Genomic DNA, 25911 nt, shown 5'->3' on the forward strand with positions numbered 1-25911 from the left:
GAGCACGAGAGGGAGTTCACTTTACAGACAAGTGAGGGGCAGTGAACAGTCTGTGGCTGGTGTGCTGGTGTTGTGGGGAGAGCCTGGAGGGAACAGACTGAGAATTTGCGTTTATCACATGCCTTTGGTCCAAGAGTGAGAGCTGGTACCCAAGCCACTCTCTGGGGGTGCCCCAGTCACTTGGGGTGTCGTGACACATGACTTGCTGAAAGGCATATCCCTGCTTGGAAGGAGATGACCAATAGATATCACAGGCCAGGGCTGCTGGAGGACACAGGGGCTCTGTCTCCCTCAGAGGCCCTGGAGCTGCCAGCCGCCAAGCTGCAGTTCTTCATGTCTTCTTCCCTGTGGGTGATCTCACTGGTGTCTGAGGAGGCCTGCATGGTGGCTACATAGCCTGATCCCCGGCGTGGTGTGGTCGGTGCCCTTCTCATACTAGGGCTTCCCATGTGGGATCACAGTATCCAGGAGCTTCTGTGTTGCACATTAGGCCTTTGGAGATGATTGGGGCTCTCACTGCCCATCTTCCAGTTTGGTGAACAGAGGACCAGCAAGTGGGTCCGAGAAACCCAGATTACTTGGTGTAGCCTCAGCACCTCTCTCTAGAGTTCTTTCTCCTGTTACTATCTCGTTAGGTTCAGCAGGCTCCACGGAACACACTGGCTTACACCTGGCTCATGCCTGACTCTGGGTACCGAGACCCAGACCTGCCACAGTCCTTGCCCTGGGGGCACTGGGTCAGGGATGGGTGGGAAATGGGGGTGGAGATCCGTGATGAGTTCTGGGATGGAGTTTTCATAGGCTCAAGGAGAGGAGACCCAGAAGGGTTTCAAGGAGGAGGTGATGTTAAAGCTGTGTCTATATTCACCCCTTTAATCTTCACAAGCATCCTGTAAAACTAACAGTTTTTATAGGCAAAGAAACAAAGGTTCAATGGGTTCCAGCTGGCCTTCCCGTTGCTACTATAAGAACACTTCGTCTTACCTCTTTGGGGCTTTGGAGTTATGGTGATAATACTGGCAAGCAGCTTCTGAGTGCTGATCACATGCAGGGACTATTCTAATCAATAACTCTGTGTGGTCCTCACAACTGCCCTGTGGGGTAGATACTATGAGAACCCCCATTTTGCAGATGAGAAGACTGAAGCTCAGAGAGATAACATAATTTGATCCAGGTCATACAGCTAGAGATGGACAATAATAGCAATAACAATAAGGGCTAATGATCATGCTGGTAACAATAGTAACAACAACAGATAAATACAACCAGCCCAGGGTTATACCATTAGTGACCACTGGAGTGGAATCTGAACCCACATCTTTCTAAACAGTGATGCTCTTTTTTGTGTAGACTTTTCTCGTGTCTAACTGAGTATTCTCCGGGGTTGTAGGTCCCGCCCTGCTGGGTCCCACCATCTGGAGATGGTAGCAGAGGTCTCCTCCGGGCTGCTCCCTGCCCACTGCGGGACTGCTCCCCCTTCCTGCGATGCTGGCGCAGCAGGCAACCCCTGGGAAAGGGTGGTCTCCAGCCCACACCCACATAAATAAAATCACCCTTCCCTGTAAAATTATTAATTTCTCATGACAGGCCTCTGCTACCATGTGCTGTAATAGACAAAGGAATTTTGGACCCAGAGCCTCTGGAGAACAGGAAATAGATGAGACACTTTGATTGAAGAGTAAATGGCCCACTAAAATAGCAGTTAATCCTTTTATTATCTTTCCAGCAGCCGTTTCCATGGTTCTTTCATGAGGTAAGCCTTCCCCACCCCATTCAACTGCAACACTCCGGTCCTTGCAGCTGGTTTACATTTAACCTGAGTGTGAAGCCTCTGCTCCCGCACCAGGCCGGTCTCGAGGTGTCTGGAGGAGCCCCGCTCCCCTCTGCCCAGGCCTCTTAGTCTCCAGGCCAGGCCTGGGACCAGGACCCACCTTGCCGGCCGCCAGGGCAGACCACACCATTCATTCCCGACCCTGCCCTCCCCCTGGCTGTCCACGCCATCCAGAGGAAGCCCCCTAATCTCTTTGCAATATCCTGTTATGTTTTTTGAGTTGTCCGAGTTGTCTTAGCCTTATTAAATTTGGAGTTTCATCTGTGTTGCGATAGCAAGGTTACATCCAACCCAAATACTGCTGCGACGCCTCGAAGACGTTAACTTTGAAGAGATTAATTTCTTGCTTTCTTAGGTTGGCTCTCTCAGACGGTTGGAATTCTGATTGTCTGAGACTGCCGAAATTAGTTTGCTTTTCTCCACATCAGGAAAAGAGAGGCAGAGTGCACAGGAACACCTCTCATAGCTTTGGGTTTATAAGAGATAAGAATGACAGCAGCCCCTGACTTTTGTGGAGCGCTGTAACTGAAGCTCTAAGCGCCGTGTGGAAACCGTGGGCAGACAGGGGAAAAGCCCAGGTGTGGAGTCACAAGACCTAGGTTCTTGCCTGGCCCTGCCACTTACCAGCTGTATGACCTCAGGCAGGTGACTTGGCCTTTCTGAAGCACACTTGGTTATAAAATGGGGCAATAATAGTGCCTGTTTTTCAGGATTATTGTTTTAGTATTAAAACAGATGATTTAGTATTTAGTAAATCATGTTTTAGTATTAAAAGAGTTGACCCGGGGAAGTACTTGGCTAATTCTTTCCTCCCGCATTACACTGATCACCTCTGGAGATCTGTAGGGTAGCCCTAGGAGTTAGGACAAGATCCTTTATGGCTCTTTTACAAATGAGGAAACTGAGGCTCAGTAGGCAGTCAGTACGTGAGGTCGGCTAATCCCAGGAGCTTCTGCTGTTGGTGAGGTAGGCAGGGCTGTCACACGTGCTGCTGGCCCTGTTTTCCCGAGTCTGCCAGTGGTGTAGAGCACCTGCTCTGTGCCAGAGTGTCTGTCCAGGGTGGCTGAAGCAGAAGAGGGTTCTGGGTCAGGGGCACAGGGAGGAGGTTCCGGTCTGAGGCCTTGCAGTCCCGATGCACAGCTATAGCCTCCAGGCTGAACTTCCACCCTGCCCGGGTTCCTCTGGCAGCTGCAGCCACACTGCTCACTGGTCCCCATCCCTGTTATTTGCTTACTACTCTGTCTCTGGTGCCACTGGACCTGGGGCCAGAGAAATGCATCCAACCAAAAGCCAAGCATCATTGATTAGCCTTAACCAGCCAAGATACTCAGAACACCAGCCACCTGATTGGACTTCCTGGAGGGGCCTTACTCACCTCCCAGAGGGGCTAGCCCAGGCCAAACTTACTTTCATTTCCCATAATCCTGGAGCTCTGGCTTCCTCTTTTTTACTCTGCCCCAGCCCCCCCCCCACCCCCATCCCACCCTGAGAAGTAAAACCCTGGGTGCTGGAAGAGTGTGGAAGAGGTAGAGGCAGTTTCTGTTTATTGAGATGCAGAGCTTCTTATATTCTGGCTCAGTGTTGTCTATTCCATAGTCCATCTTCAGAACAGAACTGACTGTAACTCTGGGGCCCAGAGAGGCTAAATTGTTTCCCAAGGTCACACAGCTTGCCACTTGGCAGGGGATAGATACTGACTATATCTGCCCAGCCAGGCTGTGAGCTGAGAGCCAGTGAGAGGCTTGACTGGTGGTCTGGGGTCACATCTCACGGGAAGTCCTGTGAGAGGAGAGCACGAATGCATTCCGAGACACGCTGTGCCCACCCATGGGTTGCCATGCCCATTTCACAGAAGAGACGGAATAGCCTGGTCTGTCTCTTGGCTCAGCTGCCTGGACGGTTCCACAGGCCAAGCTGCCTTCCACTAACCCACCTCTGCCAGCCTCTTCCTTCTGAAGAGTAGAGTCCTCTGTGCTTTTCTCATCATAGTGGGTGAGTCCCTGTGCATCTGCTCCTCATGGTCTGCGACCAGCCTTGTGTGCTGGGCATGTTTCTAGGGCAGCAGCCAGCCCTGACTCACCTCAGCATCTCAAGCTCAATTCTGGGAATTATTTGGGAGCTGGAATACCTGAGCAGGCAGGTCTACCAGGGAAGACAGGCCCTGAGAGGTAGTGAGAGGCTGGGGAGCACACAGCAGATGGGCTTCTGTGGGCGGAGGCCGGGGGGGGGGGGTGTCCTGAAAGGAAGGGGCAGACTGCCCGTGTGCAGGGCCTTGTGCTGGGAGCTGGGGGCCCAGAGACCAGATGATGTGATGCGAGACGTCTGGCTCTGTGGGAAGGACACTGCCCTTGACTCTTGTGATATTATTGCTGAGCGATGGAGGAAAAGAAGGGAGCCGGGAGCTGAGGATTTGAGGCCTGGCTGCATAACCTTGCCCAGGTCAGTCTAGGGGGACAGGAACATTATTGAAACACTGACGCTCGTTGGATGTTTTTCGGTTTATTTAGGGCTTCCTTTCAGAACATTCATGAAGACTAGAATTATTATCCCCATTTTTCAGATGGGGAAAGTGATGTCCATTTTATGCTCAAGTTCAGGCTCAAGTATATCGTGGGTCCGATTTGAGCCCAGGTCTCAGCCTGACTCCAAAGACTGTGTGCCCACCAAGACCCTAAGCCACTCTCCAGGCAGAGAATCATCATCAGTCTGCTTACAAATATCAGGAGAATATCCAGTTTTGAAACTCACTGAGCAAGTGGTCACCAAGCATCACCTGCGTGCCAGGCTCTGGGGCTTCTGGCTTCCTCCTGTTGCTTTGCCATAGTGTCTGCCTGTCCTGAGAAACAAAACGCTGGGTGCTGGGAGGGGTGGGGAAGGAAGAAGGAGTTGGGGTCACACCAGGGAATTAAAGCCCATTTGGCCTCAGGGAGTCCTGGTAGAGCAGGGAAGCCAATAGACATTTGCATTTAACTCATTTTCCCAAACCAGTGCTCCAGGCACTTTGGGGGCCTGTCGCAGGTCCCCCGTCCTGCTGACATGACAGGTCTTTGTTCTGTCTGAGAAGAGAGAGTGCTCATGGGATGAGGTGTAAGACATTTCATGTTAAAAATAAATAAGTCACCTGAAAACAAGCTTGCTTTGTGGAGGCTGGGGTTGCTGGAGAGATTTAAAAAACCGCAAAGTGGAACATGGTTTAAGAGCTCTGGAGAAGCCTGCTGTGAATGAGCCCAGAGAGGCCAAGCTGGCCCAACCAGTGTAGGTTGTCTGTCAAGTCCACCCCTTTGGAAATGGGGGTCTGAGTCTCGCCTGGTTCCAGGGAGGGAGGGTCTGGGCAGGAAAACCTTTCTGGGCAAAGTCAGCCTTTATGTTGGCATCCAGATGTGCCTCGTTAACAGCCCTTCTGGGGTCCCCCCTGGGATCACGTCGGTTCTCATGTCTACTCATTATTAGACGGGCAAGCTGAAGCCCAGAGAGGTGGTGTCGGTGGCCCCCTGTCACCCAGGGGGCTAACAGTAGCCCTGGAATGCCTGCTTTATTTCGCCTGGCCCCAGGCTTCCTCTCCTCCCAGGCTCCTAGAGAGCCTTTGCACACACGAGCTTCTTTCGCTCTCCTCTGGGCCTTGGCTTTTGCAGGTCCCTTCGACTGGAATGCCTTTCCCAGAACAGGAAATCCCTAACTGTCCTTCACAAACCAGTCCAGTGTCACCTTGCTTTGCTCCCTCTTTCTCATGTCTCCTGCTCTTTCAGAGCGTGTTGCCCCTTGTATTAAAGTGTTTCCCGGTATGGTTGAGTGTCTTGGGGACCATGTGCTCTTTGACACCTGACCTGGCCTTGGAGGCAGAGGAGCCAAGCCTGCTCCCTAGTAGAGGTCCTGGTGGCCATCCAACCCCTCTGCTCCAAGGCTGTGTAAGGTTGCCTGGACACTGTCCTCCAGAGCAGTTTCCCTGTGAAGTCACATGATTAGAGGGACTTTAAAAGATAGTTGTGTGCACTCCCTAATCTGATGCTTGAAATTTTTCTCCAAAAAAAGCTTCCCCTTGAAACCTGGCCTTGCCATCTATCGGCCTGTGATTGTGTGTAAATAACTTGGCTTCTGCAAGCTTCTGTCTTCTTACCTGTAAAGTGGAGGGAATGGAACCATGGTCAGGCTTCTGTGAGATGCTACGCATGAGGTGCTTATGCAGTGCCTGACATGCAGTGAGAGCACAGCGAATGGATCTGACTGTTCTGAGCAGTTTGCATCAGGAAAGAGAAAAGGGAGAGTCTAAAATGGATAGTGGCCATGTGGTCACCCATGTCCCCAAGGGAACAGAGAAGACTATTGTAAGTCCCAGCTCTGCTACAGACAAGCTGTGTGACCTTGGAGGGGACCTGGCTGTTCTGATCCTCAGGTTTCTGAGCTGTGGAATGGGATCATGCCTAGCACCCTGAGTTGGCATGCCTTCCTCTCGACCCTCATTTTGAAAAATCAAACTCAGGCTTTTTGAAGCCCCAGCCTTACGATCAGGTCAGAACCCTGAGAGTCCCTCTCGTCAGTGTACAGAGGGGGAAACTGAACACCTAGATGGAAATGATGTGCCTGTGAAAGGGTGGAGGAACTGGAGACAGGTGGAGCTGGAGATTCGTCCCAGCTCTGCTGCTCACCAGCTCTGCAATCTTGGACAGGTCACTTACTCCTGAGTCTCAGTGTACATATCTGTAGGATGGGGCCTGCGTTGCTCACCCCAGAAGCGTCTCTTCAAGGGGTGGAAGGACTGGGATCTGCGAACTGCAGAGCGCTCTGTAGAGGGTATCAAGCTGAGTTCCCAACTCCCAGTCCAGTGCTCCTGCCTCAGAGTACACAGCCACCCTCTCCGGCGTGTTCCTCCCAGATGGGTTCCCCATCGGGCATGTAACCTGCTAGCTGCAGGCTCCTCCTAATGCAGTTGCTGGTCTTCAGACTCCTGCCTGCAGCTCTGCTCTCTCCTCCTTCCCTGCCCCACAGCCCACCCCATTCCTGTTCACCCCTGATCCCCACTCCTACCTTGTCTCACTTTCCGTCTTATTTAAATTATGAGCCTGGGTGGATCGAAAGCCAGGCCCATAGGATAACCACTGGATTTGAAATCTATCTGCTCCTTAAACAGCTGTGAAGTCCAAATAAGTCACAAGGCCTCTCAGCCTCAGTGTCCCGTCTGTGTAAAGCGGGGAGTGTCTCGAGAATTAAATGAGATCAGGTATATGGAGCATTTACCTCATGCCTGGGAAATACTTGGTGCTTGAAAACAGAAGCACTTGTTCTCTCTCTTTCTTTTTTTTTTTTTTTTGAGTCATCAAACCAGAGATGAGAATTCCTGGGAGCACCACACTTAGTGAATGCTGGCCAAGGTTTGTGGATGCTGCTTTATGGAATATTAAAAAATTCAGGATAAAAACAGACTTATGAATTGAATTTAAAATAATAAAAGGGGGAAAGCTCTTGAATTAAATGTAAGTGGAATTGAAATGATTGAGAAAGTCAGATAAAATCAATAGCGACTCTAAGAAGTGTCCAGACCATGTTTTCTAAGAGGGACATCCTGGAAATGGCAAACCGCATGATTGAGAATTAATAGGCTCTATCTCCACTGATGGCAGATGGGTGAGCTCAACTGACTTCGTGTGACTCTCATGGACTGTTGCAGTGACAGACCTGTGTCCTGGCCTCATTTGTTAAGGGGGTGATGGGTCCAATAACCCCTGTGGCCTTGGTTTCCTCAGACACTCTAAGATCCAGAACCTGTGTCCCTCTCCCCTCAAGGAGACAACCTTGAGCTCCTGTGCATTGTCTCCCCCTCCCTCCTGCCCACTTTTCAGCACAGCTTTATCGACACGCACTGTGCCAGGTTCAATGCTAGAAGCAGGGGGTGAGCGCAGCATCAAATGGGGGAAGGATCTGGTGGTGAGGGCTGCAGAGACACAGAGGAGGGAGTAGATGTTCCCTAGGGCACCATCAGAGCTGGGCTTTGAGGGGAGGTTAGGAGCTTTTAAGGTGCAGGCCACAAGGAAAGGCATTTCAAAGAAAGGGAATAGCATATGTAAAAGTTTTGAGATGTGACAGTGTTGACCCATGGAGGGAGCATAGGCGTCCTCTTGTGCTTGGGGTGCATTACATGCATGGGAGCTGGGAACAGAAATGACTGCTAGAACTGGAGTTTAAAAGGCCTCGAAGTCCATCCAGTAGGAAGAGCTTGGACTCTACCCTGAGGGCCATGGAGAGATTGGTGGAGGGGTTCTGAACAGGAGAATATTGGTCATGTGGCAGGTATGTTGGCGAGGGAATGACAGTAGGCAGATGAGGACATGGAGGCCTAGGACAGAGCCTTCTTCCCCAGGTTCACCAGAGCATCCCAGGATGGCTGTGCCCCCAGAGGGCAGGGCTTGGCTGTCCGCCAGGGCCTGGGCACCACGGGCCAGACCAGCTCAGCCCAGCAAGCTGTGCCGGGGCCGTGTCTGCACCCAGTTGGGTAGCAAAGCCCAGTTCCCTTTGGAAACAATGTCCGGTACATTTACCAGTGGGAAACGGAAAGGCATTTCCCATAATGTAGCTCCGTAAAGTTTGCACAACTGTTCTTTGTTTTCTATCCATCCCCACAATAAATCTTCCTCCTCTGCCAGGACTGGGGCCAGCACGGTCTGTAAGTGATTATGGCACTGACTCGTGCAGTGCAGCCTCCTCGCCATGCATTCTTCTGGCCTGGCTAATGATAAAGTGAGAGTCCATCCCTGGTACTCTGACCTTGCAAGTGGCAGTTTCCAAAGGGCTGGGGGTGGCTGCCTGAAGAAGCACAGCCTGCTCTTCACCCCTCCACTTACCCTGGCCTTCCTTGATAAGTCTGTGTGTTGGGGGCATAAGCCTCAGAAGGCAGATGGCATAGTAGTGCCGGGCTGTGCATTTCTTGCAGATGGGATGCTGGGACTGGAGGTCTCTGCAGGACTGCATTTCTGAGGGTGAGACTGGGAGGTATCTGCTGCCCATGGAACAAGGCAAGCACCTAGTGAGTATAGGTTCAACTGAGGAACCATCCACCAGCCTCTGTGTTTTATCAGAGCCAAAACGCATAGGTTTTTGAGCTGAAAGTAACATTGGCACCTAACCAGGCGTGGTCAGGCCTTGGGCAGGGCCCAGGATGCAGAGCTCTGATGGGTAGTTCCTGTGCTCCAGGGATGCATGGGAAGGAGGCAGGATCCCTGTTTTACAGTGGAGTCACTTAAATCCACGGAGTAGAAGCTACGTGCCCAGGTGTCACACCTGGGACTCCACTTCTTGTCCCTTGCTCCCTGCTGTGTGATTGTCCTAAGGCTCCCCCACCCCAACCCATTTAACCATGAGTCTGTGCTTTCTAGAACCTGCTGAACTCCAAGTTTTGGGAGTCAGTTTGGCCTATGGGATCATTTCTGACCTGGTATAGTTGCCAACATAGCAATTGGAAGTCAAGAGAGTTTGGCCCCAGGGAGAAAACCAGTCTGCTGTGTCTCATACTTCCTCAAGATCCTTCTCCCCTCCCAACCCCACCGCCAGCTCCCACCCCATCTCACCAGGTACCCAGGATAGGATGATGGGGCTCATGGGGGCCACCGGTGTGGATGCCTTGTTTGTACTTTTGCTTTTCGCTGAAGTGCAAACTGAGGCCTGTAGAGAGGACCTGGCTCATGGAAAATCATGGAGCAAAAGGAGTCTAAAGCACTGAGCCCAGTCCCTTGCCTCCTAGCCAGCACCCTTCCCACCAGCAGAGCACCTGTCCATTGAGCAGTGACAGTGAGCCAGGCCCCATCTGTACAATCACTGCCTCCCAAATTCTGACGAGCCCTGGCTGGTGCTGGGTTTGCACCAAGGAACAACCTTTCAGGGAATCTCATCTGATGCTGCTCCCAAACCTGGCCGCACCCTTTGAGAGATGGGCACCTGAGGCCCAGGGCAGAGAAATGACCCCCTGGAGGTCATGTGGCAGAAGATGGCCGGTGGCCTCTGCAGTCCACACGTGTCAGAATCACCTCCCCTCCCAGCAGGGTCTGCCTCATGAAGCAGCACCCAGCAGACTCCAGGAGATCCTAACGGCGGCAGGGCTCACACATCACACCTCCTTACGTGCACAAGAAAAGCGCAATGATGGATTGCTGGGCAAGGGCTCACACAGACATGCGCTGGCCTGAGTCTCACCTCTCCTGCCCACTCAGCCCCTTACTGTCTCCCTGCACCCAGAGCCTCTGGGGGCCCCGTTTCTTCATGAGTGCAATGAAGACTTTGAGTCTCATAGCCCTGGTTCAGTCAGTCTTGATAAAGAGCATGGGCTGGGGGTTCAGAGCTCGGTTCCCTCCCCAGCTCTGCACTCAAACTGCCTTGTGGTTCTAGGAAAGTCATCAGGTCTCTCTGGGGCCTCGGTTTTCTCATCTATACAAAATGGAAGGCTTAACTCCAGAATGCCCTAGAGCCTTTGAACTCAGACACTCAGACACCCACTCGTATCTTTCTGCATTCCTAGTGTGGCCCAGGGCAGGAGGAAGGAAATGGAGACAGGAAGGGGCAAGTGTGGCACGCACGCACGCACGCAGAGCTCTCTGACCTCAGTTCCTTCCATACTCTCCTCTTGTGCCAGCCTCAATGGATCCAGGCTGTTCCTCAAACATACTAAGTTTGTTCCCACCTCAGGCTCTTTGTATTGCCACTCTCTCTGCTTGGATGCTCTTGGCCCAGCCCCAACTCTGTTCACTCAGGCCCATAGAGGTTTTCATGGAAGTTCATGTCACCTCTTCCAGGAAGCCTTTCCTGACTACCTGTCTAAAGTAGCACCTTCAGCCACTTTCTGCCCCTCATACTACCTGACATGTGTTTGTCTGCGATCTGTTTCCTGCACTCAAATGTAAGCTCTATGGTCTAAATCTTTTGAGGTTTTTGTTCCCTGCTGTGTCTTCACTGTTTGGAAGTAATACGACCAACAGCTGTTTGCTAAGTGATTGAATGAAAAAGGGGAGAGAGTCTGGCTCAGTGGGGCAGAAGTGATGGGCTGTGCTGGGAGGGTTTTTGCAACAAGCTCACAGGGCTGTGGTGAGGACCGCGCAGGTTGCTGTCCGAGAGGCATTTCCGGGTTAGGCGAGATGGGTAGTGTTCCCAGAGAGCCTGGCACAGCACCTGGTGCCCAGCAGGTGCCCAGCACATGTTGTTCACTACTCCCACCTGTCCCTTGCCCTGACTTCCCTTCCTCCTCAATCTGCAGTATCAGGGTAAAGGAGAGGCCTCACCCCGTGTCCATCGGCTCATGGAACTTCAAACCCAGACAAGCACTTAGAAACCATCTGCCTTAATTGTTTATGAATTTGGAAATCAAGGCCCTGAAAGGAGTTCTCGTCCAGGTTCCCACACTATTTCTGGGGCCTGGAAAGAAGTTCACAGACAAGTTCTCCACATAGATGCTCAGTAATTAGCTGCTGTCTCTGCAGCTGTTTATCATTAATTCTGTCTCCACAGACCCTGTTTTTATGACTGTGGCCCAAAGATAGAGCAAGAGTACAATTTTGCATTAAGTGACGACAAAAGGACTATTACAGCCAAGAATGTAGCAGGGGAAATGATTAAACCACCCCAAGCAACTACTTTAAAGTGTGGGGAAGGAAAGAACGTGGCATTAGTTAGGACTGTGCTCTCTCTGGTCCAAGTTGTCGCAGTGAATCTTGTCATGTTGGCATCACTCTCCCAGCTGATGGATGAGGAGACTGAGACTCAGAGAAATTGAGTGTTGAGATTCAAAACCCTGGCCTCGGGACACTATCTGTGTGCATTTCTGCTATCGAGCAGGCGCCGATTACTCCGTTTTCTTCGAGCTCACCCCAGCAGACCCCTGACGAGGCACCTTCATTAGTTACTGTGATTCCTTAGAGCAATCACGTGTAAGCTGGGTTTTCCAGGAGCCTGTCCTTCCACTTAGCCTGCACCAGGTGGGAGTGGCTGAACCCAGACTCTGCACCCCAAGCTGCAGGCATCCTCATGCCTTGCTTCCCTGTGCACTTCTGTGTACAGGGAGATACCTGGCCTCACAGGTTGGGGGAGGCAGAGGAAGGGAGGGGCTCGGGGACAGCTGTCCCAGGCTCCAGGGGCGAGGGAACCAGGCCAGGATGGAGGGGCTCTGTGGCTTGTGTCTGCATACACTGGGCAGGAGACAGAACATGGGGAGGTCCCACAGCCAGTAAGAGCTGTGTGGGAACTTGGATCCAAGTAAGCCTGAGGCAGAGCCAGTCCTCAGGAAGACCTGGACCCCGCCTCTGGGCTCCTAGATCCAGGGCTGTGTCCAAGGCCTGGCCTGATCCCTTCCTCACCAGGACCTTGGCTGGTCTCAGTTTCTTTATCTGTTCAGTAGGAATTATAATCCTGCCTGGAGTTGTTTACTGACCTTGACTCCGCATCATCCTCACGACAACCTCACGTCTTTGGGACCATTGCCCCATCTTCCCAGTGAGGACATTGGGGCCTGCAGAGGTAGGGCAGCCAGCAGGGGGGTCACACAAAGGGCCAGCAGGGATGCCCGGGGTCACTCAGGGTCAGCAGTGATGTCTAGGGCGGGCCACTCCCCTGCCTCATTCTCTGAGTTCTGATGCCACTTGTTCCCGGTGGGGTGGTGGTCCCAGGCTAGTTCTGCTCCTCTTCTGCCCTGACAGTGAGCCCCGTGAGAGGGCTGGGGAAGATGAGGTGTGGTCTCGGCCATGAGGAACAGAGGAGGGTCTGCTGCTCACAGTCAACACCTCCGTCAGGAAGTGCTCGGCTCGTGCCTTCAAAGCACCAGCTCTCTAATCGTCTCCACATTGCAAGCCCAGGAAGGTTCGTCCTGACAACTGGTTGGCGAAGTCAGCCAGGGGATCCCCTCCCACAGCCGGGCCCTGGTTTCAGCCTTTCAAGACCTGTCTGAGGTGGTTACCACAAGGTATAAATTAGATTCACCTGGCAAGGCCCCGCTTCCCTCTGGAATGTTTGTGGAAACACTGCCTTTCGATCCTGTCAGAGAGGGAGGCGCAGAGAGGGCTGGGGCCCCCAGGAAGCTGGCAGGTGGCGAGTGGGAGCTTCCGGTACTCGCTGGTGTGGGGGGAATATGAGCAGGGCCCCCTCGTGACGTGTTTTGTCTGGATATCGAACCCTTCGAGAGTGTCCTGAGGCAGTGGGAGGCTGGGGTTTGGAGCCCCGGCATTTCTCTGAGCCTGTCTCCTTGTCCATAAAATGGATAGTAATGCCAGCATCAGCGGGTTCATGGAGGAAACACAGACCAAGGGCTGGACAGGACGTCTGGAGGAGAGCACACTTCTGGCAGATGCAGCAAGGGCAGTGTGGGGCGACGGTTTTGACTGTCCTTTCCCAGTGGACCCACTGGGTCGCAGAGTAGGGGTGGTTCAGGCCATTCACTCCCCCTGGGCCCTCTTGGACTCTCATCCGTCCCCTGCTGACTGTGCTCGCCGTCGTCTCCAAGAACAGCCAGCAGGCTGGCCCACCGGGCCCTGACCAAGTCCTCCAGTGCGGTGGGTGCTGCACCACGCCCCGAGCCCCAGGCCGTGCACGCACCTGTGTGCGTGTGCCCATTCACTGCTGTGTACCCGCTCTGTGCCTCCCTGGTGCCGAGGGTCGGCCGAGAAGCAAGGAGCCCTGCCCTGGAGACACTCACAGTCTAGAGCAGGGATAGACTCGAGGATCTGAGTTACAAAATGTTGAGAATGCCCTGAAGGAAAATAAATGGGGACCCGGAGGAGAGGAAACGGCATAAGAAAAGGCCTGGAGGTGAGAGCTGGGAGTGGCTCAGAATGTCCGGTGGGGGAGAGAGCGGTGGGGAGGTGAATGGGACTGGTCTCCTCTCCATCCTCCGTCAGAGGGAGGAGCTCGGGCTTTGTCCGCGGGACTACTGAGACCTGAAGTCGGGCTGAAGCTGGGGGGGGGGGTCGGTGCATGTGAACGTAGGTGTGTGTGCTTCCTGCACCTCACGAGGGCCAGCGTGCACACATTTGTGCCAAGGGATTACTTAGAATCTCTGCCCCCTCGTGTTAGCTAACAGGTAATTACTTGATTCTAGAGGTCTTTCCAAGAACATGGTTAGTGTCTTTGGTTGCAGTTTCCCAGGGTTTAATAACCCCTTTCCTCCAGATTTATATAGGTTGCTGGAGAGCACTATGCTTGCATGCAGTTTTCCAACTTGGCCCAAGAATCCTCTGTGCTGGGCCAGGGTGTCCAATGAGGGCCCCTGACGCGATGTTGGGTCCAGATGGGGCCGCCCACTCTGTCCCGGGCTGATTGCACAGTTTGTTGAGAGGGTAGGGGGCCCAAGCTTTGGGCAGGGTGGTCTCAAGCCCTGGCAGACCTCAGTTCCCCTCCTCTTAACTATATTCACACCTAGACCCCACGGCTAGGCGAGGATGCCAGTGCCCCTCGTTAATGGTACGGCTAGAACCATGAATGTGGCTTGGACATAAGGGCAAAGGAGTGCTGCTTCCCTCACCCGTATTAGAGACCAGCAGACATCAGCACCTCACCTGCATCCCCAGAGGAGGGGTGGGGGAGCCACCTCCCCAGGGGAACTAACTCCCAGGGGCAGGCTGTGCTGTGTGACACCAGGAAAGTTACTTTACCTTTCTGAAGCTTCTGTTTCCTCACCTGTGAAATGGTGTTTTGGTGGGTGTTCCAGAAGCAGACCCTGAGAGGAGGATTTGTATACAGGTGGTCTCCCAGGGGAGACCAGAAAGGAGGGTCTGCCACAGGTGTCTTCCAGGGTGGGGAGGGTGTTCATTCTTTCGATGGTTCCTTATTGAGTCCCTGGAATATGTCCAGCAGTGTGTGAAGTGCTAGGGACAGAGGTGAATGAGACCTGGGAAAAAGGCAGGGTGGGTGGGGAAGTTGCAAGGGAAGCTGACCAAAGGTCCAGTGATATCTGGGAAACTGAGGCTCAGAGCTGTGCTTGAGCAGGGCCTCCCGGAGAGTGACCTTGATGGAACTCACAGCGAGGGCTGCAGGACAGAAGTGCAGATGGTCTGGGGTGAGTGAGGCCTGTCCCAGCTCACAGCATCCCGCTGCCGGGAGTGCCTGGAGCAGGCTGCAGGCTGGCGTGGGGGTGAGGTCTCTGCGCAAGCAAATCGGCCTGCAACGACTGCGGCTCTGGTTGTGCTCGCCTTGCAGCTTGTGCGGTGATTTGCACAGCATGGGTGGAGCAGAGGCTCTGCCTGAGGAGCTGTGACTGGCTCCCTGGCTACTGGAGTTCCCTCGTGCCTCTGAAGACCTGTGTTTGTACGCGTGTGCCTGTCTAAGTGCTTATCCCCATGTCTCTAAGTGTATGTGCTTGTGGGGTATGTGTGTGGGGTTGTGTGTGGGGCGTGGTGGTGTTCATACACATACACGTGCATGTATGTCAGCATGCTAGTACCTGTGGGCACTTCTGTGTGGTTGGTTGCATGTGTCTCCAGGAGCCCAGGTGTCATGTGTGCTGCTGTGAGTGTTGGTTTGTGACTGTGTGACCGTGTGTCTGCATATCTCTGTGGGTCTGTACAGCATGTGTCTGTGAACGTGGGTTCTACAAGCCAGAGGAAGTCATCATTCCCCCCGGCTGGCGGGGGTGGGGGGAGCTCCACTGAGAAGGGTGGGCCCCATTTGGGCCCTGGAGAGTGGGAACAAATGGGGTTTGGGGCTTCTCTTTCCCACTTCCCCTCCTCTATTCCCAAAACTCAGAGGGAGGGAGCTGTCAGGAGCCGGGTCAGCTCAGTGCCAGGAAGGACTTTCTAACAGGCAGAACCTTCCCTCCCCCGCGAAGCGACGGGATGAGGATCTCATCCCCAAGTGTGGCTGCCACTTGGCAATTTTATTCAGCAAACAGTCCCTAAAGCTCTTACTCTGTATCAGGCCTTGCTCTGGGCCCTGGGGCACAGACACGATTCATGCTGAGTTCCAAGACCCATAAATTAAGACGGGGGACCCTTGAGACTGGGTCCCCATGGGAATAGTAATAGCTAAGAGGGATGGAGCTCGTGTTGTGGTGGGCACTGATCTCAGTTCACTAATGCATTTGAGCCGTTTTACAAATGGGAGATTGAAGCCACTTACCTGGGTCCCCAAAGCAAGCAGAGGCAATGCTGGAAGTGGAACCCCGTGCCTGAGTCGGGAGGACTTGACCTGTGCTCCTCCTCCCTTGCCCCAGCTCCAGGCGGGGGTGCCGACAGGGCCTGGAAGAGACTCATCTCTGTCCCAGAGCTCATGTGCATCCAAGAGGTGCCGTGCCATGTGTCCTGTTCCCTGGCCACCATCCTCCGAGAGCTCTCAGCACCAGGCCAGGTTATTGATCGCCAAGGTCCAGAGGCCCCGGCAGTGCCCTCTGAGGGTTTGAATCCACCAGGAACACAAACATCTCCTGACTGAATGGGGACTGTTGACTGTGGTGTGGCATCATGCAGTTGCTCCTCTGCCAAAGCCAGAAAGAGTCACCCTGCTTCCCCCAACCTGGGGGCGTCAGGTAGAAAGGGCAGCATAGGAGGAGCACCAGACTGAGAGGTGGGGACGGCATGGGTCCCTGCTCTGCCCCTGTGTTTACCCTTATTAATAGTAATAATGAAACCAGCAAACATTTACTTAGTGCTTCACACATGCCAGACACGGTGCTAAGGCAGGATTGGCTCCCAGCACCCCAGGAGGGAGGTGGCACTATCCCGTTTTATAGACAGAGAAACGGAAGCTCAGGAAAGGGAAGAGACTTGCCAAGGTCGCACACTGGGAAGTAAAGACGCCAGGATTTGAACCAGTGTTTAGACGCAGAGCCCTTACTTATGTTTTATGTTTACATTTTTCAAAATTACGTCATATTTGATACATTCAAAAGAATACATGCAAATATATGTAAGTAATAAAGCACAGCAAGATGAGCATTCATGAATTTCTCGAACGGCAGCTCCTTTTGTTCTAGCATTCTCTGCTTTCCTTAACATGGTTTTCCGCCACACGTGTACCGCCCCATGTATACCACCACAAACAAGGTATTGTCTACAGTGTCTTCCTGTATGTGGTCTTGGTAATTTTTTCACTTAATGTTATATTTTGAAGATTTTATCTATATTACTATGGATAGCTATTAATTAATTCAATTTTACTACTACATAATATTACATTGTGTGAAGAATCTAAACTTCCTTTTCTTGTTGATGGACATTTGGGTTGTTTGAGTTAGCTGCTAGTTCACAATGCTGCTGTGAAAATTCTTCATGTGTCTTTTTGGACCAGTGGAAGAGTTCCACTAGAATGCGTGCCTAGAAATGGAATTGCGTAAGTGAGTGAATTTTTTTAAAAAAGTGGCTGTACCAATTTACACCCCATCCACAGTACGTAGAAGTTCTGTTGTTCCGATCCTCCAAAATGTTACGCAGCTTTGTCAGTCTGGGGGGCGTGAAATGGTATCTGGCCGTGGTCTTAATTTTCACTCAGCTGATTACTAATAAGACTGAGCACCTTTTCCTACTTTGTAGGCCATTCCTTTTTCCTCTTCGGTGAAATGCCTTTGATGTCCTTTGCCAATTTTTCTATCAGTTGTTTGTCTTTTTCTTATTGATTTATGGGGATTCTTGATATTTTCTGCCAGTTTGTGGCTTATATTTTCTTTCTTTATGATGCTTTTCTGAAATATATCTTATTTTTTTACATTTAATATTATTTTGTATTAGTTTCAGGTGTGCAGCCTTGTGGTTCGACAATCACATACTTTACAAAATAGTCCCCTGACATTTCCAGTACCCACCAGGCACCGTACACAGTCATCATGATATTACTGACCGTATTCCCCATGCTGTCCTTTCCATCCCCGTGGCTATTAGTTTCTACCGATTCATACCTCTTAGTCCTTCACCTTTTTAACCTGGACCTCTAACCCCCTCCCAACTCTGGCAACTATCAGTCTGTTCTCTGTATCTGTTTCATTTTTTTTTTGTTTCTTTTGTTCTTTAGATTCCACATTTAAGTGAAATCACATGGCATTTGTCTTTCTGTGACTTATTTCACTTAGCACAATACCCTCTAGGCCCATCCATACTGTTGCAAATGGTAAGATTCCCTTCCTTTTTTACAGCCAAGTAGTATTCCACTGTGTAAATGTACCACAGCTTTTTAATCCACTCATCTAATGATGGATACCTGAGCTGCTTCCAAATTTTGGCTATTGTAAATAATGCTGCAATGAACATGAGTTCATATATTCTTTTGAATCGGTTTTGGGTTTCTTCAGATAATATTCTTAGAAGTGGAATCTCTGGGTCATAAGGCAGTTCTGCTTCTAATTTTCTGAGGACCCTCCATACTGTTTTCCATAGGGGCTGCATTCCCACCAACAGTGCATGAGGGTTCTTTTTTCTTCACATTTAGAAGTTCTGAATTTTAATGAGTTGAATTTATCAATTTATTCTCTACCTATTTATATCTTTTGTGTCTGTTGTAAGAAATCCTCCTCTAATTTGAAGAGGAATCCTCTTGTATCATAATGGGATGATCTATTTTAAGGTTTTTAAAGTTTTACTGTCATTTGAGGTTTTAATCCATCAGAATTAGAGTTTATGGTGTGAGGCAGGGCCCCAATTTAATTTTTTCCATCTGGATTACCATTCATCTACTTGCCCAGCCTGTCTCCAGTGATCTGCAACGCCACCCTCTCCTATGTCACTTTCTCTGCATTTGCGAGTCTGCTTCTAGGTGCTCCTGCTTCATCAGCCAGTTTTCCTGCCTCTGTGTCAGTGTCACATTATCTTCATTCCCATAGTTTTAAAAGAAGTTTTTGCTCATATCTAATAGGAAAGGCCGTTTCCCTACTCCCACTCCAATCTTTTTTAGGTGTTCCTTGGCTATTCTTGGGACTTGACTCTTTTGTATATATCTTAGAGTCAACTTTAAAATTTCCATAACATCTCTTGAGATTTTGGTTAGATTCCACTTACTATAGATCAGGGGAAATGGGCCTCTTTATGATATTAGTTCTTCCCATCTGTAAGCATGGTCCTTGTTAGTGATTTTCTGCAAGATTTTATGTTTCTTCATGCATGTGTTGCATACATTTCTTTTAAATACTTATTCGTAGGTTTATGTTGTTTTTGTTGCTAAAGAGTATCTTTTTTTAAATTACTTTTTTGTTTGTTCCTGGTGAATAGAAATACAATTGCTTTTTTACGTTTGTCTTAGAACCAGCCATCTTGACAAATTCTCTTATCATTTCTAGACTCCTTTGGGATTTCTATACAAACTCTCATGTATATGAATAATGATGATTTTATTTCTTTCTTTACAACCCTTATACTTTTTCTTTTTTCTCTTTGAAAAGAAGCAGTGATAATAGACATCTTTGTCTTGCTGCTGATTTTAAATGCTTCTAACATTTTACCATTAAATAAAACATTTCCTGTGGGATTTCTATAGATGCCCTCTATCAGTTGAAAGGCATTCCTTTAAAAAAAAAGATTTTATTTTTAGAGCAGTTTTGGGTTCTCAGAAAAGCAGAGTAGAAAGTACAAAGAGTTCCCATATACCCCCTGCCCCTAGACACACAGCCTCCCCTACCAGCAGCTTGTGCTGGAGCAGCACCTCTGCTGCAGTTGGTGAGCCTGCACGGACATCATTCTCGTTCAAAGCCCACAGTTTGCATTAGGGGTCACTCTTGGTGTTGTATGTCTATGAGCTTAACAAATGTGTAATGACACATATCCACCATTATAGTACCAGACAGGACAGTTTCACTGCCCTAAAAATTCTCTGTGCTCTACCTGTTCATCCACGCCCCCAACCCCAGGCAGCCGCTGATCTCTGTAGTTTTCCCTTTTCTGGAATATCATATAGTTGGAACCACACAATGAGTAGCTTTTCATATTGGCTTCTCCACTTAGTAATATGCATTTAAAGTTTCTCCACATCTTTTCATGGTTTGGTGGCTCATTTCTTTTTTAAGCTGAATAATATTCCATTGTCTAGATGTACCAGGGTAAGTTTTACGTAATCATTATCTATTAAAGGACATCTTGGTTGCTTCAAGTTTGGGCAGTTATGAGTAAAGTTTCTGTAAGCGTCTATGTGCAGGTTTTGTGTGCACGTAAGTTTTCAACTCACTTGGGTAAGTACTGAGAAGCACAATTTTTGGATCAAATGGTAAGAGGATATTTCATTTTGTAAGAAATTAGCCAAGCTGTCTTTTATAGTGACTGTACCATTTTCCATTCCCATCAGCGATAAATGACAGTTCCTGTTGCTCCACATCCTCTCCAGCCTTTGGTGATCAGTGTTTTGGATTTTAGCCATCTTAACGGATATGTGGTGCTATGTTGTCATCGCGTTAGTCTGCAATTCCCTAATGACATGATGCGACACATCTTTCCATATGTTTATTTACCATCTGATGAGGTATCAGTTCAGATCTTTGGTCCATTTTTACATCAGGTTGATCATTTTCTTATTGTTGAGTTTAAGAGCTCTTTGTATATTTTGGATAATAGTCCTTAGTTAGATATGTCTTTTGCAAATATTGTCTATCAGTCTGTGGCTTGTCTTCCCATTCTCCAGACAGTGTCTTTTGCAGAGCAGGAATGTTTTAAATTTTAAGTTTAGTTTATCAGTTATTTATTTTGTGGATTATGCTTTGGTGTTATATCTAAAGAATCATTGCCAATCCAAAGTAACCAAAGTTTTCTCCTCTGTTATACCCTAGGAGTTCTATAGTTTTGCATTTTGTATTTAGGTGTATAATCTATTAGAGTTAATTTTTGTGAAGAGTGTAAGGTCTGTACATAGATTTGTTTTTTGCATGTGGATGTCCAGTTTTTGAAGACTTTTTGCTATTGCATTAACTTTTCTTCTTTGTCAATAACCAGTAGGTTGTATTTATGGGGGTCTACTTCTGGGCTTTCTATTCTGTTCCATTGATCTATTTGTGTATTGTTTTGCCAATACCACACTGACTTAATTGCTGTATCTTTATAGTAAGTATCAGTCCTCCAACTTGGTTCCTCTGCTTCAGTATTGTGTTGGTTATTCTGTGTATCAATATCACAAAATAACTTCCTTCCTGGCATTGGATTGGGGTTGTGTTGAATGTATAGATTAAGCTGGGAATAACTGGTTTCACAGCAATACTTAGTTTTTCCATCCATAAATATGAAATATCTCTCCATTTTCAAGTTCTTTTTAAATTCCTTTCATTACAGCTTTATAGTTTTCCTCATATATGTCTTGTGCATATTTTGTTAGGTTTCTACCTAAGTATTTCATATGGACGGAGTGCTAATGTAAATGGTATTGTGTTTTCAATTCCATTTCTTTTTTTTTTTTTTTGGCTGACATAGGGGAAAGTAACTGACTTCCATATACTAACCATGGTAATTGCCTATTAGTCCCAGTAATGTTTGTGTTGGTTCTCTAGGATTTTCTACATAGACAATCATGTCACCTGTGGGGAAAAAAACACTCTTATTTCTTCCTTTATAATCTGCATTCTTTTTATTTCCTTTTCTTGTCTTACTGCGTTAGCTAGGACTTCCAGTTCAGTGTTGAAAAGGAGTGGTGAAAGGAGATACTGTTATTTTGCTCGAGTCATTCCTTTTTATTCCTGATTTTCTAAGCATTTTAGAATATATGAGCCATGAATTGTATCAAATGGTCTTTCAGAACCTATTGAGGTTATAATATATATAGTTTACTTCAGTTCGTAAATATGGTGAGTTAAGTTTATAGACTTCCCTGATGTTAGTCATTCTGATGTTCTCAAAAATCTACCCAACTTGGTTTATATCACTGAATTCAGGATTTTTACATCTTTATTCATGAGTGATATCTGCCTATAGTTCTACTGTAACATACTTTGCTCATTTGTTTGTGGTGTCAGGATTCTATTGGCCTCATAGATTGAGTCAGGGAGTATTCCTCTTTTTTCTGTTCCTTGAAGAGTTTGTATAACATTGGAATGACATGTTCTTTAAAACTGAGTCTGGTGTTATCTTCTTTGTGAAAAAAAGTTTAAACTACTGTTCCAATTATCTTAATTGCCATAGAACTATTAAGACTTTTCACTTCTTCTGAAGTCTGATCCCCCTATCCTAGGATTGTCTCCATTCTGTGTGTTTTCAAATGTGTTGGCATAAAATTAGTTATAGTGTTTTTTAAATTTTTAAATCTTTGCTGGATCTGTAGTTATGTCTTCCTTTTTGTCCCTAATATTATACTTGTTTCGTGCCTTTTCTCAATTTTTGTAAAACTCATTTCACCAGAAGGTCTGTCTGTCTTTCCCAGAACTAGTTCCTGGCTTTGTTGTTTCTCTCTACTGTATCTTTGTTTTGTGGTGCATTAACTTCTGCTTTTATATTTATTATCCTCTTCCTTTTATATTTTGTAATTTTATTTTTCTGTCTCTTTTCTAAATTCTGAAATTTCTTAATGTATCACCTAGATATATATTAAGTTTTAGACTTTCTCTTTTCTGGTATAATCATTTGCAAAATAAATTTCTCTTTCAATGCTACTTTTACCGCATCTCAGAATTTTTTATATGTGCTGTTGACATTATTGTTCAGTTCTGAGTAAGTATTTTAAATATCCATTATGATGCTTTGATTGACTCAGTGAGTCTTTAATTTATAAACATAGGGAAGTATTTTTCCCTTTTTGTTACTGATTTCTAATTTAATTTCACTGTACTTGGAAAATATTTATTTATATAATATTAGTCTTTATGACTATGTAAAGCATTTGGTAAATGTTCCATATGTGGTTGAGAAGAATGTGTACATTTAATTTTATTCAACAGATCCCAAGTTTTGTATTATTCAAAATTTTTTTAGCTTTACTAATTTCTTCTTCATTTGACCTATGAATAATTGAGAGAAAGTTGTTGAAATCTCCCACCAAGATGGAAGGCTTTGTATTTCTATATATATTTGCAGCATCATTAGGTTCCTAGAAGTTTTAAACTTTTATCATTAGATAACTCCATGCCTGATCATTTTTTGTTTAAATTCTACCTTATCTAATATTAACGTGGTCGTGCCAGCTTGGTTTAGGATGGCATTTGCATGGCATGTCTTATTCTATTCTTTAACTTACAACATTTTCATGTCCTTATTAGGTGTGTTTTAGTATAACTAGCAAATAGTGGGAGGTGTGGTTTGTCTTGTTGCTGTAGTTCAATCTGACAAGCTCTCTTTTAATTAGAGTTTAGTGCCTTTTCAATTACTGTGATTACAGTGTGTTTGGATGTGTTTCTGATAGCTTGCACTTTGCTTTCTACTTTTGCTTTTTCTATGCTTCCTTTTTTATTTGTTTATTTTTGCTTAGTATTGTCATTGTTTTGTTTTGCTCTTATGATCTATTAAGGGCAAAGTTTTTTCCCTCACCTTATTACTCTTCCCCTTCTGCTGGTTTGGAAATTGTGCACTCTACTTCATTTCTTTTAATAATTACCCTTGATTTTCTTTTCTTTTTAGAGACTTTGTTTTTCAGAGTGCTTTAAGTTCAAAGCAAAATTGGGAAGAAGGTTTATAGGTTTTCATACATGCGCTGCCCCTACACACAGCCTGCACCGTTATCAATATCCCCCACCAGAGTGGTACATTCGTTAGGATTTTATCATGCATTGCTAACCAAAAGTAGCCTAAAGTCAATACCCCAGCCCCTTCCCCAGCAATACAAGAGCCTTAGAACACCATCTCTAATTCCTCCCTCCAGACTCGTATCCTACTGTTGTGCAGCATTCTAAGTCCTGTCCTTGTTTCAACCATGAATTAGAGAGCTTTATCATTTAATAAGACAATGTTTGTTTATCTCTTCCTACATATTTACAACTATATTTGGCCATCATTATTTCTTGCATTTTACACTTTCCTTCTGGAATTTTTCTTCTTTCTGAAGTTGATACTTTTGAAGTTTCTTGAGTCTCTCTCTCCTCCTCTCTCTGCTTCTGTATCTGAAAATATCTTTTCTTTCATCCTTATTTTGAAAGATAGTTTTTAAAATACCCAGCTCTAGGTTGACAGTTATTTTTTGTCAGTACTTTGAAAATATTATTCCATTGTCTCTGGCTTCCATTTTGTTGTAGAGAAACCTGTTGATATCATTGTCATTCTTTGTGGGTTATCTGTTTTCTCTGTATTTCTTTTATGCTCTTCTGCTTTGGTGTTCTGAATTTTCACTGCTCTGTAAGTGTGAATTTATTTTTATTTTTTTCCTCTTCCTCCCTGTAGCCCTGGAAAATTATCAGCCATTATCTTTTCAAATATTACTTCTTTTCCATTCTTCCTTTGTTGCTTTTGAAGCTTTGATTAAAGGTATAGTATACCTTCTTATTCTGGGCTCCTTATCTCTTATTTTCTGGTTGCTTGTCTCTCTGGTCTTAATTCTGTGTAATTTTTTTTTCAGCTCTTCTAGTTCAGCTGTGTCTAAACTGCTGTTTCACCCATTTTGCTTTTTAAAAAATCATTGCAACAATTATATTTTTAATTTTTGAAACATTTGATTCTTTTCAAATTTCATTGGTTGTTTTTGATAGTCTCTTATGGCTTGTTCATGTTTTGTGATTCACTCATTTCTTTCAACATTTCCCCCATGTTAGTTTATATTCTAAGTCTGATAGTTTTAAAACTAGAATTCCTTGAAAGGAGCATCTAATTTTGTGTTTTATTATTTTGTTCTTCAGGATCCCCCTCTGCTTGCCTCCTTGTGTGCTGGGTGATTTCGAGTGTGAGGAGATGTGTTTGATCCTTGTCTCCAGGCGTGTGGGAAGCCTGAGTTGAACGGGCTCTTCTCCCTAAAGGACTAGCATTGGCTTTTGCCAGAAGCCAGGGACACTCAGCACCAGCTCACCCCAAACCCTGGCCAGGTCCCCAAGCTCATTCTAGGAGATGCAGGGCCAGCCCCCACCCACGCCTTGGTACAGCCCTGGTGTTGACACCAGCTCCAGGGCAACCCCTCTACTGCCTCACCAGTCTAGTTTTAGCTCATGGCTTCCTCCTTTTGTTCCTCTCCTAGCCTCTGACTGAGATTTAGCTTACCTTTTAGGACACAAGCAACTCAACAAAAACTGTGTTTTATGCATAATCTGATCATTTTGCAGCAGAAGAGCCCAGAAACAAAACCTCAGTCTCCTTATCTATAAAATAGTCTTCAATAAGAACTGTAATAGCAACTACCCCACAAGTTGTCGTAAGAATCCTAGGAAATTACATATGGCAAAGCATCACAAGAGTGTTATTTTAAGAATAATTGCCATATGTTGTGGATATTTCATAGTGCTGAGTTCTGTACATGCAATATATCCTTTAGTCCTCCACCACATCTGCTTCTATCAGACCTCCATTTTACAAATTAGAAAATGGAGGTTTTAAGTGGTAAAGGTTCATCTTGCATCACAGTTATGGTGATCATTATCGCTATGTTGTTGTTGGAGGAGGTGGAAACGAGAATAGCTATGGGCGTACCGGGGCCTAAGGGAGTGGAGTGGGGGGGCCTGCCCGTTGGTTGAGGATTGGTTTGGGGAGGGCTGGACTGGTGCTCAGGAGAAGGGGTAGGGTTGTGACTCTGGCAGGTTCTTGCTGGGTGATCTTGAGCCACTCAGCTCGTGGTCTGGGGTGCTGGCTGCAGGAACCTCAGTCTGCTCGTTTCTCAGGAGCAGAGGATGGAGCTGTGGGTGTGGGAGTGTGTTTCTACACATCGCAAGTCACCACGGAGGCCGGCCCTCGTCGTTTCCCTAGTAGGTTACCTTCTCAGAGGTCGCCAGGTTCCTTCTGTGTCTCAGCTCTGTGCAGTACAATCTTGGTGCCCATTTTCTGTTCAACACTTAGCTCCCTAAAGGCAGGCGCTTGACTCTTCTCAGCTCTGTCCCTGGTAAGGGCCGGCACACCATCCTCGGTGTTCCATAGATGATGAATACAGGACTAAACATGGGTCTTATTCTCTGCATCATGCAGGATCTGCACCACCAGCATCTCCGTTAGCCTCTGCTCATTCATCTGGGAAACTTGGTCCTTCCCCAGCATTGCGTTCTGGCTTCATCCCACCTTCAAACGCTCTGTTGTGTTGCCCTCATAACCAGGCCTGTTCTCATCATT

The 25911-nt window shown here is 47.5% G+C and overlaps 1 protein-coding gene across 2 annotated transcripts in view; it reads left to right on the forward strand.

Moving 5' to 3' along the window:
- The window catches only part of GLIS1 (GLIS family zinc finger 1), a 217904-nt gene that overhangs the window by 139759 nt on the left and 52234 nt on the right, over positions 1-25911 (forward strand). The window lies entirely within an intron of this gene.

This window comes from Phyllostomus hastatus, unplaced genomic scaffold (assembly GCF_019186645.2).
Source record: "Phyllostomus hastatus isolate PE091 unplaced genomic scaffold, TTU_PhHast_1.1 phas_contig_147, whole genome shotgun sequence".
In the NCBI taxonomy this organism is placed as follows: domain Eukaryota; kingdom Metazoa; phylum Chordata; class Mammalia; order Chiroptera; family Phyllostomidae; genus Phyllostomus; species Phyllostomus hastatus.